The sequence below is a fragment of the Equus przewalskii genome, chromosome 16, assembly GCF_037783145.1.
Source record: "Equus przewalskii isolate Varuska chromosome 16, EquPr2, whole genome shotgun sequence".
Lineage (NCBI taxonomy): Eukaryota > Metazoa > Chordata > Mammalia > Perissodactyla > Equidae > Equus > Equus przewalskii.
In genome coordinates, this window is record NC_091846.1 from 61146641 (window position 1) to 61163774 (window position 17134).

Here is a 17134-nt window from a genome sequence, read left to right on the forward strand (position 1 = left end):
TCACGTGCTTTCAATATATTTTCAGGAAAACTTTGGAGCTACAGATTCAGCTCAGTTAATATAAAATATCTATCATATAACCTAATTAGTAAACCCACTCCCCATCTTCTAACCAAGCAGCTGAATCAGGGTTGCTTTCTTTCATGAAGACTGAATTCATTTTTCAGTTTAAATATTTGTTTTAATATAGACTCCTATGATCACTATCTGTCCTTTAGTCCTCATTCAAGAAGAGAGAGAGAAAGAACTTGCTCTCTCTTAAAAGATGGAAAATAGGTCTTATTGAAATGAAAAACATCTGGAATTTTTACTTTATTAGATATCTCAGGGATTTTTACACTCGTAAAAATGCAGCATCAGAAGATTAAGGGTAGCCAAGAGGTTTATACTTCTTTTTTAGAATGAGAGAGATAGCAACTAGGAAGGCGGAGGTGGGAGAATGGACCAATGGGAAGGAGTTCGTGTGGAAGTTGAGGATCTCAACTGTCCATGTCCACATACCCTTTGGGAAAGTTTGTGTACCTCCCAGGTGTAGGTATATCCAAAGGTCAAAGCCAATGGGAGAAAGAACAGGTTTAGCTTATCTCTCACAAGGTAACTAGAGATTACCAAGGTCCAAGAGGTGGTGGGAATGGAAGAGAGGCAGAGATTTCAGGTAGAGAAGGGAAGTTAAAAGAACAAGAGAACAAAATTAAGTGACCAAAGGTTGTAATGTAAGAAAAGAAGAGAATTTTCTTGAGGGGACACACTGCTGGCTGAGGGCATGGACAGTTTTGACGTCTCCAAATTCTGAACAGGAAGGGTCCATATACATATAGTTCATTGGAATGAGTTAGTTAATCCCGATGTTTCAGTTATGAGTTTTCTTGTGTTTTCCAGGAGCATAACCCTCACTGAGTGTGAAGGAATGCTGTAGTCCTTTGTATATGTCTGATTTCCATTTCACACTGAAATGTTCAATAAATCCCAGCACTTGCTGAAATAATACGAATAATGTCATCACAAAAATTTTACCAATAAGTTGATACATAGATGATTTCTTTTTACTCATGCAAGCTTATTTTTAAAAGAATTAGACAGTTGTGGTTGTTTGAAATTCAGATATAAATTCAAACCCAAGGAGGGGCATTATGTTCTTTCAGCAGTAGTCCTTGATTAAAGCTAAAATGTATTTTTTTTTCTTATGAGGAAGATTGGCCTTGTGCTAACATCTGTGACAATCTTCTCCCAATTCTACATGTGGGACGCCACCACAGCATGAGTTGGCGAGCAGTGTGAGAGTCCACACCTGGGCTCTGAACCTGTGAACCCTGGGCTGTCCAAGCAGAGCGTGCACACCCAACCACTATGCCATCAGCCAGCCCCTAAAACGTAACTTAACAATCTACAGGTGTTCATGTGAGTCTGTAAGAGGTTTATTAACTCCAGGGTACAAATTAGTATCGAGGTTAGATGATAGAGAGCTATAAATAGATGACTGAGAATTTTGAAATTAATTTGACTAAAAAGAGAAAAATATGCAATACCTCAAATTCATTGCTAAATAATAGGGTTTTGTAGAGTTTTGAGTTGTTTTACAGTAACAACTTATGATCTTATATAAATTCTTCTTTGAAAGAGTGGTATTCATTTAATGTTACTAAATAGACCAGGAATGTAATCTGACCTCAAGAAATAGGACATTATTCTATCCCAGGTAGGAAAGGCATCCAGACCTTGGCCTATTATCATCCATGGAGCCACAAGCAAAGGGACTGGACACATCTTTCCTTATCTATTCAGTATTACTAGTAAACAATCAACTAAAACCTGGAAAACTGGAAAGAGATTGTTAACCCCAAACAATGGAGGGTTACCCTCAACCATGGTTATATTCCTAGGACATCAGACCAAAGGGATGGAAGCCTAGAAAGACATCGCCTCTTGGGTCTCAGCTCTGTCTTCCCAGCCAGGTTTCTTCTGTGAAGGCTTGTCTTGCCCCTGCTATTTGACACTAGCCATTTATGGCCAACTTCAGAAGAAATGAAAGCACCAGTTAGAATATATCCCTGGCCAACGACCTCAAGAAGATGACAGAGTCAGAGTACAGCATCATAAACTTAATTTTTGAAGACAAGAAAACAAGTTACTGTGGCCATTGTGTTGTTTTGCTAACAATTCCTTTGACCCTATATTAGTTTCTCAGGGCTGCCATAACAAATGGCCATAAACCAGGTGGCCTAAAACGACAGAAATGTATTCTCTCAAAAGTCTGAAATCAAGGTGTCATCAGGACCATGCTTCCTCGGAAGCCTCTAGGGGAATATTCTTCCTTGCTTTTTCTAGCTTCTGGTGGCCTCAGGCATTTCTTGGCTTATGGATGCAACACTACAATCTCTGCATCTGTCTTCACGTGATATTCTCCCTGTGTGTTTGTATTGAGAATTTCCTATTTCTTACAAAAATATCAGGGGCCAGCTCAGTGGCACAGCAGTTAAATTTGCACATTCCACTTCAGTGGCCCTGGGGTTTGCTGTTTTGGATCCTGCTCGGCACGCCATGCTGTGGTAGGCGTCCCACATATAAAGTAGAGGAAGATGGGCATGGATGCTAGCTCAGGGCCAGTCTTCCTCAGAGAAAAGAGGAGGATTGGCAGCAGTTAGCTCAGTGCTAACCTTCCTCAAAAAAAAAAAAATCAGTCATATTAAATTAGTTCCCCCCACCTCCTCAAATGACCTCGTATTAATTCAATTATTCTGCCAAGACCATGTTTCCAAATAAGGTCAAATTGACAAGTACCAGTGTTCAGACTTCAATGTATCTATTTTGGGAAGACGTGATTCAGTCCACAACAGACCTCATTTTTGGAAAAGCAGCTTAAGGGAAACATTCTCTGGAGACTTTGGAGATAAACGATTCTGGATGATGAGTCACAGAATACAACCTCTGGAGTAAAGTTCTTCTGGGTTGGATAAAAGGTTATTTTTATTACTTAAGTCCCATGTATCCTTTTCATTTTATAGCATAGTCATGTATGTTCACAAATGCTTTCAGAGGAGTTTCCAGGAACTTACCTTTATACTTTTGGATGGGTTATTCTATTGTATATATATATTATTTTTTTTTTTGATACCACAACCTACGAGGAATACTGACAAATCCTAGTATAGAAGAAAAATAAGTCAAATAATGAAAGCTCTTGAAAGCATTATATCTGGAGAAAAATCTGAGGAATCGGGGAGCTAAAAAAGAAAAGTCACTCGGTAGCTGTCTTTGGATAGACTTTGTGTGTGTGATTTGGAAAGGGATTAGAGTGACTTTGCTCATCTTTATGAGGCAGAAATAGGACAGAGGGCTCAAGGGTATAAAGAGACAAATTTCAGTTCAGTGTAAAGAATGCTGTATTTTATGATATCCAGACTCAAAATCAAATGTGTAGGACAGTAATCTTATAAGAAGAAGTCTTCAGAGGTGGATAATCCCTTCCATTAGGTTAAAAAAAAAAAAAAGCGTTTAATAAGCACAGGCTCTGTAACAGGGTCTGGGGAGGTGACCAAGCCTGAGGATGCAAGTTTTGCTTGGATGAGTAGCTGGATTGGGCTGGTCCTGGCCCCCTGAAAAGTCCTCTGATCTCTAGAATTATGCTTTAATATACTACTAAACTTTCAAAGACAGGTCTAACGTTATTAAACTTGTAAGTCAAATTAAATAAACATAGAATGAGTTTGATTATAAAATACACAGTGCAGTACAGAGGAACTGTCATAGTATATGAAGCCATTTTCTGACCAGATACCTTTGCTGCCCAATAAGGAGTAAGGACATGGTTATGTTTTTCCCCACCGTATCCTCAGCTTCACTGAGAGTCTTGATGAGCATACAGCACTGAAACCTGTAAAATACCTTTGTCTCCAACCCAAAGGTGAAAATACATGCTAACACACTGGATAATAGGAAGTAGACCAATTATTTCTAACTTAATTAGCAGAAATTCATTCACAGTTTATGTTGGTGTCAATTTAGCTCTGAAAAGCAAAAATGTAAATAGAATGCAAATCACAATAATCAGTAAGCTAAATCGTTTGTAATAAATGTACATATGGTATGTTTCCTCCTAGCTCATCAGAAATGATTGGAGTATAGAAACTATCTCATTGGAATTAATGCAGGTTCTCTACTGCCCTCAGTATTTTCAAGTATTACTCCACTATTTTACAAATTGAAATCATCAGGCGTTAAAATGGAAAAACAGTGCTGAGTTAAGATGTAATTATCTACTGTAGCACATTAACACTTTCAAGCATCAGATTCATAATTAAAGGCCAAGAGAACCACCTAAGGCTTCCACAACCATCTGTCAATTTAGCTTTATTGTTGAGGAATATGAATAAACAGAAACCTTATTTCATTTAGGATTTAGTGAAAACATAGCTCAATAGAATTAACTTCCAACTAGAATGATGAAGAAAAGAAGTGAGAAGACATAGATAGCGAGTATCTGAAATGAAAATGATGTGATCATACCTTTCTGACATCTAAAAGATGATAGCGGAATATTACCCACTATTTTAAACCCATAAATTTGACAACTTAGATGAATTGAATGAACACTTTGAAATAGGCAAACGATTAAATTTTACTCAAAAGAGATAACTTGAATAATCCTGTACCTAATAATTAAACTCCAATTATAGTTAAAAACCTTCAATGAAAGAAAACTCCAAACTCAGAGGGCTTTACTGGTAAGTTATACCAAAAATATAAGGAAGACATAACACCAATTCTACACAAACTGAGAATATAGAAAAGTAGTGAATGCTTCCCAATTCACCCTATAAGGCCAGCATTACACTGATACCAAAAATAGACAAAATGTTAGAAAAAACACTATCCCTCATGAACAAAGACGCAAAACTCTTCAAAATGTTAAACTGGATAAAACAATATATGAAAATGATAATACACCAATACCAAGTGGAGTTTATCAAAAAAATAGCACGTCAACATGTCAACTAACTGTAAGAGGGGGGAAAAACACTTGACAATGTCATTATATGCAGGAAAACACATTTAATAAAACTGCACATCCACTCATGCTAAAACCTCTCAGTGAGGGGTGGCCCCATGGCCGAATGGTTAAGTACATGTGCTCTGCTTTGGTGGTGCAGGGTTTCGCCGGTTCGGATCCTGGGCGTGGACATGGCACTGCTCGTCAGGCCACGGTGAGGCAGTGTCTCACATGCCATAACTAGAAGGACCCACAACTAAAGTATACAACTACGTACCACGGGATTTGAGGAGAAAAAGGAAAAATAAGATCTTAAAAAAAAAACAAAAAAAAATCTTCTCTGAATAACAATGGATAGGAATTTCCTCAAACTGATTAGGAGCATGTACAGAAAAGTTACACCTAATATTCCACTTAATGGTAAAAGAATGAATGCTTTGCCCATAAGATTATGACCAAGGCAAAGATGTTTAGTTACCACTCATTGTTCATCTGACTGGAATATCTAGCCGGTGCAATAGTGCAAGAAAAGGAAACAAAACATGCAACAGACAAATATATTGGAAACCAAGAAATAAATTGCACCTATTTTCAAATGGCATGATTGTTTATATAGAAAATCTCAAGCATTGTTGAAGATAACGTTAACAGGAACAATTCTCAAAAATGATGAAAAAATATAATCATGTATGATTTAGTAAAAGAGCTTTAAAATAGATAATAATTGTGACAATTACAAGGACAATTTTACAAAGCTTATTCAGAGTGAGAGAAAGTTACTTGCTTCTATTGATAATTGCTAGGCAGGCCAACTAAAAAGAGTAATGATTTAGAAAATTTGAATAATAAAATTAACAAGTATCACTTTTACCAAATGGATGTACAAAAAATTTTGCACTTACCATTAAAAATATACATTTTTTTCAGCACACCTGGAATGTTTTTCAAAACTGATCACCTGACAAGGCAGAAAGTGAATTTGAACAAATGTGAATTAGTAGCATACACTCCAGAAAACTTTAACCACAACACAAATCAAGCAGAGATTCTAAAAAAAGGGTACATTCATATATAACTACATGGATTTAAAAGTATTTTAATATTCTATTAGTTACAGAAGAAATTGTAATGGAAATGAGAAAATATTTAGGACTGAATAATAGTTGAAATATTCATATCAAATTTGTAGGATATGTATAAGCAGAGCTTAGAAAATTCTAGCCTTAAATCATTATATTTATAAATAGAGGAAAGACTAAAAGTTCATGAGCTAATATTTCAATATGAGAAATTAGGAAACAAACCTAGAACAAGGGCAATACAAGAAGAAGGATGGAAATAATAACATCAAAATCATAAGTTAATGAACTGGAAAACAGGCGATCTAGAGGAGAGTCCAAACAAACAAAATCCAGTGATTTCTTAAGATTTACAAACAGACCTCCGGTAATATGGATCAAAATCAAGAGAATGAATTCCATTTAAACTTGACACATTAAACTGTTTTAATATCTAATTTCTCTTGAAATTTCACTAAAATTGCAGTAAAGGAATAAACACACACACAGAAACAAAGAAGGAACAAGCAAAGAGAGCAGACAAGCGATGTCAACGTAATTTTGAACATGGGTAACAGATAAACACACAGTAATTGAAACAGCAGAGAAAATGAAAGAGAGAATTCCAGCTAAGAAGGGAACCAATCTTAATTGGCTAATTTACATTCCAGAATTCTGGGAAGGCTCTAGAATTGAGGACATCAGATTCTTCTCTTTGGAAGATGAAGCTGAAAACAGATTGCCCCTCTTCCCCCAGAGCTAGACACACCTGTCTTCTCTTTGACAAGTCTAGACCTCTGAAAGCTTGTGGTAGAGCTCAGGACACTGAGAAAGCAGGCAAAGTTGACATAGGCCATGAATTCAAGGTCTGAATGAACATATATACACTCCTATAGACTTGTATAAGTACACCAATGTACACACATAATTTTATAAATGGGAAGTTCAATAATCAGATAATTAGTTTTGTTTTAAAAAACAATGAGTGGTGTATGCAAGTAAATCTTTCAAAAGTTGTTTATGACAGGGAGTGTACTGTTCACTATTTCTAGGTAATACTTCACTGATCATTCTTCCAGTTTTGGCTTGGGAAGAACACTCCATACTTATAGGCAATAACTTTGATCTCTTTAACTATTTAAAATATGACTATATTGCATTATACTTCAGATTGTTCTTTTTATTTCCTTCTTAGGATACTATTCCTCCTGAGTGTGGTCTCTACCCACTCACCTCGTGGGGGATGTTTCTTGATGTAGATTTGATCTTTTATTAGGAGCTCATTTTCAGGGTCCTACCAATCATCAGCCAATCATTGAGACACATTTGGGATACTGGAAAAATCAAGGGAAAACACTGTGTTTGTTTCTGTTGGGCTTTCCATTATATTACCAAAGCAGAGGCAGTTTTCATATTAATCTCTGGGCTTGGCATTTACTTTAACATGTGAGTAATTTACATTTGTTGTTCATAACCATGCATGGAGGAGCCTTGAGATTTGTATTTCTCATGAAAGATTTTTTTCCTGTTTTCCTACCAGATGCACAGGGAGACACAGGCTTCATTGATTTCTTTGAGTCAATAAGTAGAATATTTCTGTTTTCTTTTATGAGACAGCATTCTCTCTAAGGGACAGCTCCAATGCTGGATTCTTATCATAAACACCCCGGCGCCCTGCACAAGTCCGCTTTACCACGCTAGGGTATAAACCCCCCAGCTGCCATGAGTGTAGAATGCTGATGATTTACTCCTGCCCCTTTCCCCCAACAAATTGCCTTTGGTTGAGGGGAGTCACCTGACCTGAGAAGTTACCTAACTGACACCCCCAGGCCATAGTCAATGCCCCACTGAAGCCAGACTATAAAAGCATAAACCCTAGTCCCAAGGGCGGGGAGTATTCTGTGATATGCTTTATATGCCAGAGTCTTCCCTGTGGGCTATGCCAAAGCTTTCCCCTTTCCTGTCCTGCTTCATTTGCTCCTTGAAGACTTTTCCTGAAGAGCGTTGTTCTTGAATAAATCTGCACCTGAATCCCTGTCTCCAGCTCTGTTTCTAGGGAACCCAGAACATAGGCCCATTTCCAAGAAAAATTCCTACTCCTCCCTTTCTCCACCCAAAGCTCCTGTGACAGCAGCCCAGGAGCTTCTGCAAAATGAAACTGCTCTTTCTTTCAAGGTCAAATTTGAGTTTAATTTTGTGTTTGTTGTTACATTTTTATCTAGCAGTCCTGTCTGTAATAGGCAAGGTGGTTCTTCTTAACTCATCCTGCGACGCTGTTGTTTTCAAACCACATAGTTCATGTCATCCGTAAATTAGGATTAAAACTATTTGCTTTATGCAAAAACTTTCTGACACTTTAGTCTGAGTCTTAGAGTTTAGAGAAGGGTTATTTGACCATGTAAAGCACTTCTGATTAAGACAAGGGGACAGAGAGGAATAATTTCCTCTGTACTGGGAATGGAAATTAGCACAGCTTTTTTTGGAAAGCAAGTTGGCACTATGTAGCATGGATATTAAAAATATTCACACAATTTGACTCAATTCTACTTCTTTCCTAAGGACACTTTTGAAGGAAAGAAAAATTAAAATAGAAGGAAAAACATGCATAAAATGGCAATGATGGTATTACCTTAGAGAGTAATTGAAAACAACATAAATGCTGCTCAACCAATGAGTGTCAAATAAATATAAAAATGAAACCCCAACAGACTTCTTTAAGCAATTTATCAGATTTAAATAAATCTCTGAGTTAGGCAGGCTCTGCTCTGTGTTCAGAGGCAAAAACAGCCAAGCTTTTCTGTAATCAACCTGATAAAAACAAATTGAACCAGTAACATTGTGGTTGAAGAGGCCAAGGTCACTTGAGCAATGGCCTGTGATTGATCAGTGCTGTGGCAGCATCCTCGGAATTGAACTTTCAGGGTTGATAAATGCATGCATAAAAGGAAAGTCATCATAACAAGTCAAATCATTACCATTTATTTTATGGAATTAAATAATAAATGTGTTTTAGGAGATAAAATATAGCTGGAGATGAGCCCTAAAATCTGTTTTCACTCTTAGATCAGGCCTAGTTGTTGATCTTAGTTGACCTAAAAGAAAGTCTTGTTACTTAATTACACTCTTATTTGAACTTAGTGTCTTTCTTTATGGTTTTTTCCTTAGAATTTTTTTTTCTATTTTTGATTTTTCAACATTTTTTTTACTCTTTAGGGACTAACTCGAAGGTAACTTATTAATAATTTCCTGGCAAAATCCCCTTCCATGTCACCACTGTGGCATGTCTGATAATACTGTGTACTGATTTATGAATAACTACATCTCTTTCTCCTACAGCAGGCTTCAAGAGCAGGCAACCTATTTTGTCTTTATAACTGCACGTCTAGTAAACAGCAGTAGTTAAACAAGGGCTGAGTTAATGTAAATTGAATTAGATGCAACATAATTGAATTTTTACCACTCAAATTTTATCACTCCTATTTTGGTCACCATAATATACTCTTTCTTTGAAAAAATTGTGATGGCAGATATTTGAGAGAACCAAATTGTTGGGATACAGAATTTCAACATTCCTTAAAATCTTGAGAATTGACAATAATTTTGTTGTTTTCCACTGCCTTCTACTTTGGGACGTCATTCCAAACATGGGATTGTAGAGATGTGGACCATACTTATACATATATAGAAAGCTGAAATACATTGGTAGAGTGAGTATCCTAGCCATGCAAGACTCATGAAAATCATTAAATTCTTTTTAATGTGGGTGACTTACATGTTTTAAGAATTTTTCTTTTGACCCTTTTCCATTAACACTCTGTAACTTTTCTCCCACTACCACTCTATAAAACTGCTATAAGATCAATAGTAATAATATAAAAATTTTAGTACTTACTACATGCCTACATTTTTTTCCTAAAGCATTTATGTGTAATGATTAATTTAATTCTCCAAAAACTGAGTAATTGTCTTTTACATATTCACCTTCTATTTAATTCATTCCGGAAAAGATATGTAAGAAGAATTTTAAACAGAAAATTGTGTTATTGAGAAATATATCTCATTTATAAATAAAACTATCAATGAGAAAGAGTGCTTCAATTTTTTAAACTCCTTCTAGTTCTAAATTATAGTGAAATTGATTCCACCATCTGTCAATCAGATATAAATGCAATATTTCCTATCCACTGATATAATTGAACAAAAATTAACTTTATTATATCTATTTAATTGGCAATTTTGTCTATATTTCCTCAGTAAGTTGCTAAATTTAAAGTATGTAATATTGCATTTTCCATTGCAATATTGGATTTTCTATGCCAGCAATACTTTGCTTTACAAAGTATAGTATGTATCTGTCTATGAATAAATGCTATTAAGTAACTTCAGGGGGCCAGCCCTGTGGCTGAGTGGTTAAGTTTACATGTTCTGATTCAGCAGACCAGGCTTCGCCTATATGGATCCTGGGCATGGACCTACACACTGCTTATCAAGCCATGCTGTGGTGGCACCCCACATAGAAGAACTAGAATGTCTTACAACTGGTATATACAACTATGTACTGGGGCTGTGGGGAGAAAAAAAAAGAGGAAGATTGACAACAGATATTAGCTCAGGGCCAATCTTCCTCACCAAGGACAAAAGAAAGAAAGAAAAGAAATAAATAACTTCAGGTATATAATCAGGAAGTGGTTTTTTTGTGTGTTATTTATATATGCATACACTACACACACAAACACACACACCCGTTGGAATAGACATACATGCCATTTAAAACATTTAACTTAAAAGTAATAAACATAGAAGAGGATTTGACTGTGTACCCAAACACACTGGGAAGAGGTCAGTGTTGGTGGATGTGATGCAAAGTGATTGAATTTGGTATATCCTGTATACTGAACTAACAGGACTTCTGATGAATGTGAGTTATGAGAAAAGTGGAGAACAAAGGATGACTCCTATTTATTTTATTTAAATAACTGAGGAATTTACTCATATGGAATAAATGAATAATTTTAGGATTTATGTTTTAGAATTGTCATGTGTGCAGATAGGGTGCTAACCAAGATATTACATGAGCTCCCTTGCAGTTACGCTGAGGCCATATGATTAGGTTTGGCCAACAGGATGTGGTAAGAAGTGATGGCGTCACTTCTAAGTTAACGACATTAAGAAGCTTAGGATCCTGACCTCTTCTGTAGTAACCACAGATTCCAGATGGTATGCCTACAGATGGCAGGATCTCCATCAGCCAAGGTCCTAGAATGACTGTGGGAAGCAGAGCCCCCTCTGAAAAGGGGCTCGTTCACGTGTAGCATGAATAAAAAACACACCTTTTGTGGTATTACCCCAAGAATATTTGTGACAGTTATGTATTAGGGTAATGAGCATTGATTCTCCTGAAAAATAAAATGCCTTAACAGAGTCTAATTTTGATATAGAGTGAAAGGTTTTACTGTTTTGGAGTAATCTGCTATTCTTATATTGTTTAATTAATTTCAAAACTTTTTGACAAGGGATTAAAATATTAAAACTTCCCAGCATTCTGAATACCATATTGAACTTTATAAAATATTTTTAATTTTTGCTAAGAATTTTGGAGGAAGAGAGCAGAACTGGCAGTTCGGTGTATATTATTCATATTTGGTGCCATAAACAGAGAAATATCAAGAACTAAGAGATAAGGAGTAAACTTTAAGAGAGCAAAATGTATGCAGGGACTGAGGCTTTGGGGGATGCTGAGGGGCAGGACTGTAGACCCAGCATTTTGTAGAGGCCCTTGTATCTGAAGCCAGACTTAGGCTTTCCTAGTTGTGCAGTTGTTCATAATTCTGAAGCCTGAGTGTGGTAAGAACAAACAGAGCTCCCCGCCCCCAAAGATATCACATTCTAATTTCTAGAACCTGAGAATATGTTATATTACATGGCAAAAAGGAATTAAGGTTGCAAATAGAATTAAGGTGGCTGATCAGCTGATTTTTAGATGGAAAGAGTATCCTGGATTACACAGGTGGGCCCAATGTAAGTAATCACAAGCGTCCCTATAAACTGAACAGGGCGGCAGGCAAGTCAGAGAAGAGGCAAAGACGGAAGCAGCAGTCAGAGCTCTAGGGTTGCTGGTTTCGAAGGTAGAAAGGCTCTAACAGCCAGGGAACGCAGGGGGCCTCTGGAAGCGAGAAAGGGTTAAGAAAGGGGCTCTCGCCTAGAGACTCCGGCACAGCCCGGCTAACACCTTGATTTTAGCCCACTTCAGATTCCTGATCTCCAGAATTATAAGCAAATAAGTTTGTTATAACCATTAATTTGTTTGTAATTCATTATAGCAACAGTAGGAAACAAATGCCCTAAGTCCTTAAACCTGCTACGTGCAGTAGTTTAACTTTGAAGATAGCTCCTGTCTATGGGATTTTGGTTTTGCCCTCAGGGCTGTTTTTAGAACATGCTGCCTGGGATGTTTGTGGTCTAAGAAGCAAACCTGCAGGAGGGAGGGCTTCAGCCTGGGGTTGGAGAGTCTGGAGGCTTAGCTGAGTCACAGAGTGGGGAGCAGGAAGATCTAAAAGTGTCTGGGGGCCGATCCAGCAGCGCGGGGGTTAAGTTCGCAGGTTCCACATCTCTGTGGCCAGTTCAGATCCTGGGTGCGGACATGGCACCGCTTGGCAAGCCATGCTGTGGTAGGCATCCCACATATAAAGTAGAGGAAGATGGGTACGGATGTTAGCTCAGGGCCAGGCTTCCTCAGCAAAAATAGGAGGACTGGCAGTAGTTAGCTCAGGGCTAATCTTCCTTAAAAAAAATAAATAAAAGTACCTGTTCCCCCTCCTTCAGGGCTTCTGACCTAAATGGTTGAGGGTGGGACCCGGGCATGGAGATACATAAATGCTCTAGGTGATACTAATGTGCAGACTAAACTGAAAGCTACTGATTTAGAGAATGACATTCTGGAGGCCTTTTAGAAAAAATGAATAGAAAAGTACTTGCTACTTGTTAGCCAAGATGATGGCTGACACACAATGCCAGGGCGTTCTAGCTGTAAATCATTAGTTTGAGATCTAAAGATAAGTACTAGATTAGCTGACCCTCAACTGTAGATTTAGAGCCAGAGAGGAAAGTGGTCCATGATCAACCTTGGATTTACGCGGCTGGAGATTGGGTCTGAGAGTGGAAAAACAGACAAATTTTGTGAGTTTCAATGCAATGCAGGCTTTGTAAGTGGGTGTAGAGGCATTTCCTCTTCCTTGAGCAAACGCCTGAAAATGTGTGGATCTTGAAAACCGAGAGAGTGTGCTTTGAGGAGCTGAACGTATTGATCCTCGCTGGTCTGAGAAACACAGATTTTAGACGTAGCAGCAACATCATCTTAGGAATCTGTTCAGAGAGATTTTTTTCTAGTTGAAATTTTTCCAGTTGTTTGAAGTGACAAACACCATTCAGGGGCACGTTTAAAAAGACTAAACCTGTGATTTTCAAATGTGCCTGTGTATTAGAATCACCTGGGAAGCTGCCCAGGCCCTAACCCATCTGACTAAATAGGAATCTCGGGTTTAGAGCCTGGGTTAGTTTTCTTAAAGTGCCTCAAGTGACTTTCAGGTGGTCTTAATGTACAAATCAGGCGGAGAATCCCTGGCCTAGGCCGCGCGGCAGCAAGACGGGATAGCAGCGGCTTCTATGGCACAGAACTAGTAAGGTTTGACCCCAAGATATCACGAAGTCTGTTTTACTAGACAAATCACTTCCTGAGAACCAGAAGCAAAACCTTAAACAAAAAAAATAGAAATTAAGATGTTTTGGATATGGTGGGTGGAGAAAGAGGTACCTCAAATAAGTCCTGGTGACTGGGACTACCCTCTGCCAATTTCTACACGTTTAGGAAGGAAATAATTTCAAGTGGCACTTGGTGAAGGAGGAGATAGTTGGTGTGCGTCTATTGCTTATCTCATTCCAACCTCCTCACCCCTGAGATTCGGTAAATGAATGATGCCAAAGTATCCCTTGCTAAGGATTCTCCTATTTGAGTTGCTTCTACTTATGGGCACAGACTGACTGGTATCCCAAGGCAGTTCAAGCGAGATGACTTTTTTCCCCACTGAATGCTTCTATGTGTCTGGGGTAGTGTGCTGGGTATTATGGAAACATAATTTAGCCTGAGATGTCACCTTTAGAGTCTTGATTTTGGCTTCTTTTCTAATATGGAGCCACTGTAGTAATCATATTTCCTGTTGAACCATTTGGACTCTATTAAAAGAGGCTACCTGGTGTTAGTTTAGCTTCTGATATTAGAGCTAAAGACTTTACTGCAAGAGAACATTTACATCGTAGTTGCTACAAGCTTGAATCTGTGCAAACCCCAAGAACAGTTCCAGCTGAGATTGATAGAGGAGGAGATGAGAGGGAGGGCTTGCATCTTTTTGGACTTCTAATACACAAGGTTAATAAAAGTTGATAGTGTGCTCTAATGTTAGGAACTTCTACTTTCAAAGGCACTATTGTGTCTATTGTTTTCTTCCTTCAAGTTCTGCTATGCATTAGGGAATAGTCAGCCCAGCCCACAGTCTCGTACCCTTTATGTCCACTATTCTATTGCACTAGCTCCTTAACCTTTCAAATCTCCTTCCTTTATGCATTTGAGTTCAGACAACTATGAGTGAACATCTAATTACTGTTTGCTACTGCATGCTATGAACCCCTAGTGTCCTATTTTGTACTAGCTGTGAGGTCGTGATAAGCTTCAAATCTAATCAGATCATTGAACAAATTGCAGTTTCCATTTTTAAGTTTTTTTCCTAGATACATGTCTATTACCAAAAAAAAAGTCAGTTCAGGAAAACAGAAGCCACTTGATATGTTCTAGGTATTTTAATATATGGATCTGGGGCTTAAGCAGCCATTAGGAAAGCAAAGGTCGTGACAATTCCTTAGTCTGAAGCATCCCTGAAGATGGTCTCCAGTCAGGAAGGTGTCGTGACTCTCAGTCTCTGGGGAGCTCTCACTGGCTTTCTCAGTCTGAAGCAATGAAGCAGGTGGTTCCCGCAAACTCACTCAATCTGCTGTGAATCTCATGTCTGTCCGCACATCTAGCCCCACCTGTCTCTAGATTAATGATGTCTTCCTCCTACTTTCAAATCCTGTGTGTGTATCTTTCACTCGGAAATTACAACCTGGAACCATAAAGGAAAGGATAATATGCATACCAGGGTTCCTGTTTTCTGTGACCCAAAGAAAATCTTAAAAGGATGAGGTGCTGATGCCAAGTTGACTGCAGATAATCCAGCATAATCAATGTTCTTTTAATTTAATCTTTTCTTAAAATTCAGCTCCACGTGAGGCTAGCCCAGTGGCATAGTGGTTAAGTTCATGTGCTCCACTACAACGGCCTGGTGTTCAAGGTTCATATCCCTGGCATGGACTTACACCACTCATCAACCTCTGCTGTGGCAGCATTCCACATATAAAATAGAGGACGATTGGCACAGATGTTAGCTCAGGGCCAATCTTCCTCACCAAAAATTGAAAACATTAAAAGCTCCATCTATTATGCAGCCTTTAGTTTAAAAATACCTTTGTAAGCATGTGACAATACAAAATAAGATTGGCAAATGTCAGGCAAATTAAAAAAAAAAAAGAAAAGCAGTGGTTTAACTTTTTCTGTAAAACGTTAAATAATAAACACATTCTGCTTTTCCAGCCAGACGTTCTGTCTCAACTACTCCACTCTGCAGCCATATCATTTAAGTAGCCGTTGGCGGTATATAAAAGGACATGCCTGTGTTTCAATAAAACTTTGTTTATAAAAACAGGAAGAGGAGGCTGGATTTGACTTGAGAAGCTTAGTTTAATCCCTATGGTTGAGAAACACTCTACTTGGATACATAGTGGGGAGAGAAAGAAAGTTCTTATTACTTCCTAGAAGTTAAGAAAAAGGAAGAATCTAATGGTCTTTTAGAAAATCTGTTAATTAGGACATTCAAAGTATTTTGAAGGTTAATGCTGTTTCATTAAATTCTTCATGGAGTTTGTCATATTGATCCTTAAAACATGGATATTATATATAATAATAATTCTCCTCAAAAGTAGATTTGAAAATATGTAAAACATTATTGACATGACTTTTTTACACAGATCTTCCATAAAGACAAGATTATAAAATAATTAACTTTCAATTGGGGTGAATTGCCACTGCATTTTAAACTGAAATAGCAAATTTAGCTTTTCTGAAAAAAAGGAAGTGTGTTTAAATTTTAGAAAATCTAGTCATTCTTTATGCCCCTTAGAGTGTCTTGTCCATCAACTGTTTTTTTCAACATTTTTGTAATAGTTGGATAGCAGTATTCTAACAGAAATTTAATGATTTCCTAGAAAATATGATCTCAGAAGATTACACTTTTAGTCTTGTTTCAACGTCTATCCAGCTTTATGAAAATAGGCCTGTCACTCAACACTGGTTGTTGGCTGTAACAATTCTTAGGAAATATTGGGAACACTTTTCAAAAAGCTTTACGTTTTACAAGTGACAATATGTATTGATCTACTGAATGAGACAGAAAGGAGCACTTAGAGATCTTTTGAAAAAACTAAAAGGGATTGATATTAAATTACTGTAGGTTGACAAATATGTGTAAAGGGAGCATCTTCAAAGTAGTATCAAAATTTAGATTGATGTTAGAACTGTTTAATTCTGGATTTTTTTGCCTCTGAAGTTCCAAAGTGCTCCAATAAAAATGGAAAAAAAAATCAATAATTAGAAGTATTTGGAAGCATTTGAGTCTTTTTTTTTCATGTCTTATTTGAATATGTAACAGACATGACTTTAGGGAGTGAATTGATGCAAACTGGAGCACTGACTATTCTAGAAAACGGCCACTTTATCAGTATTTTGTTTTACTTGTAACATCTTTTCATCGGTTAAATGGATCTGAAGTTGAGAGAGGAAATAACTTCTAGACTTGGAAATAAGGCAAATTATTGTAAAATTATTTTTGTCTTTCTAACTAAAGTTATTCATAAAAATCCATGGAAAGTGGGACAGGAATAAAACTAACCTTTACGCCAAGTCAAAACAGTGATGTTGATCAGCACAGAATCCTGTACATGCCAA

General features: G+C 37.4%; 1 long non-coding RNA gene across 2 annotated transcripts in view; it reads right to left on the reverse strand.

The window, feature by feature from the left end:
- Nucleotides 1-17134, reverse strand: part of LOC139076503 (uncharacterized) — a 111494-nt gene that overhangs the window by 12106 nt on the left and 82254 nt on the right. For both annotated transcript variants that reach the window (XR_011528199.1, XR_011528198.1), the window contains 2 exons: nt 7279-7379; nt 5890-5945 (listed from right to left, as the gene is read on the reverse strand). This is a non-coding gene — a long non-coding RNA (uncharacterized lncRNA). The remainder of the gene's footprint in view (nt 1-5889; nt 5946-7278; nt 7380-17134) is intronic.